At 36.7% G+C, this 1,692-nt stretch overlaps 1 non-coding gene across 1 annotated transcript; it reads left to right on the forward strand.

Moving 5' to 3' along the window:
• Window positions 1-474: 474 nt before the first annotated feature.
• Window positions 475-581, forward strand: LOC139850760 (small nucleolar RNA R71). The gene has a single exon (XR_011760141.1). It is a non-coding gene; the product is annotated as a small nucleolar RNA R71 (small nucleolar RNA).
• The last annotated feature ends 1,111 nt before the right edge of the window (window positions 582-1,692 follow it).

Below are 1,692 nucleotides of genomic sequence, written 5' to 3' on the forward strand. Positions count from 1 at the left end.
TTATTGTTGGGTCCATTTGGATTGTAAATAATGTTTTGATTTCGATTGAAGTTTGGCCTTGGCGGTTGATAATTATTTCCCGGCCTTTGGTTCATGTAGAAAACATTCTCACGTTGTTCCATCGTTTGCTCGATGTGACAATCTTTCGTTAAGTGTGGTCCACCGCATTGCTCACAACTGATTCGTATTGCGTGAATATCTTTAGTCATCTTTTCCATTCGTCTCTCGAAAGCATCTATTTTTGCGAAAACGGAATCAAAGTCATGGCTAGAATCGGCTCTAGCCGCTTTAGATGAATGAAAGATATCTTTATCCTGATGCCACTCATGAGAGTGGGAGGCTGTATTATCAATGATTTTGTGAGCTTCGGTCGCGGTTTTCTTCATAATGGAACCACCAGCTGCTGTGTCGATGTCTTTTCATGTGGTGACGTCGACGCCTTTATAGAAGATTTGTACTATTTGAAAAGTATCTAGACCATGTTGAGGACATCCTCTCAACATCCTTCCGAATCTTGTCCACGCCTCATATAACGTTTCATTTGGCTTTTGCGCGAACGTGGCAATTTCTCCTTGAAGTCTCATGGCTTTAGATGCCGGAAAGAATCTTTTAAGAAATTTCTCAACTAAAACATCTCATGTGTCAATCGCTCCTTCAGGTGTGGCTTCTCCCTTTAAAGTCCAGGGGAACAACATAAGATAAATAGTTTCATCCTCAACTTCTCAGATTTTAAATAGATTACAAATCCTATTAAAAGTTCGAAGATGTTCGTTTGGATCATCTTTTGCTGTAACACTAAATTGGCATTGATTTGTGACCATGTGTAGGATTTTTCCTTTGATTTCAAAATCAGGTGCATTAACATCTGGCTTAATAATGGCGTGACCTTGGCCCGTGTTTGTGGCTCTCATTCGGTCTTCCATACTTTGAGGTTCCGTTTCTGCCATATCTGAATTTGTTGAATCCGAATCACTAGAAGATTCTGATTTAACAGTTTGTGGTTCAGGAGGAATGATTAGTAGTTCAAGATCTTGGAATTGTCCTTGAATATCCTCTGGGTTCTCAATTGTGAAGTCGGGTTCAAAAAATGGATTATCGGAAATTTGAGTTGGAGAACTTGTTCGACTAGATGATGATTCTAAAGGAAAATCAACGGCGACAATATTGGCTAGATGTCTTGATCGGGTTACAGGTGGTAAAAGTATGAAAGGTGGTGAACGTTTTGCTCGGTGCATTCACTGAATATCTTATTAGTTATAAATATAAAAATTATATAAGTTATCAAATTAATAGACTTTTCTGATTTTGCCCACGTTTCGAATAACCAATAGATGCAGCAGGTAGCCAGGACCCTTTAAATCGGAAGCCCACAACTCGGCACTAACAAATCCAACTATTACTACGAACCAGAAAATTTGGATGTCTATCAATTTAATCGCTTAAAATAATTTTTTGTCGAAATTTAAAGAAAATAAAGAAAATTCTATGTCCTAAAAATTAGAGCGTAGAAATGAGAAAGAAAAAGAAGCGCGTCGAAAAATGTCGAAAAATAAAAATAAGAAAAAAAACGTCGAAACTTAAAAGTCTAAAAATTAAATCTAAAAAGTTGCATCTAAAGGTATTAAGGCTTAAAAAGAATTCTATATTCAAAACGGCAATAACTTAATTAGGCACTAAAATTTAAAAACTACG

Source organism: Rutidosis leptorrhynchoides, chromosome 5, assembly GCF_046630445.1.
Source record: "Rutidosis leptorrhynchoides isolate AG116_Rl617_1_P2 chromosome 5, CSIRO_AGI_Rlap_v1, whole genome shotgun sequence".
Lineage (NCBI taxonomy): Eukaryota > Viridiplantae > Streptophyta > Magnoliopsida > Asterales > Asteraceae > Rutidosis > Rutidosis leptorrhynchoides.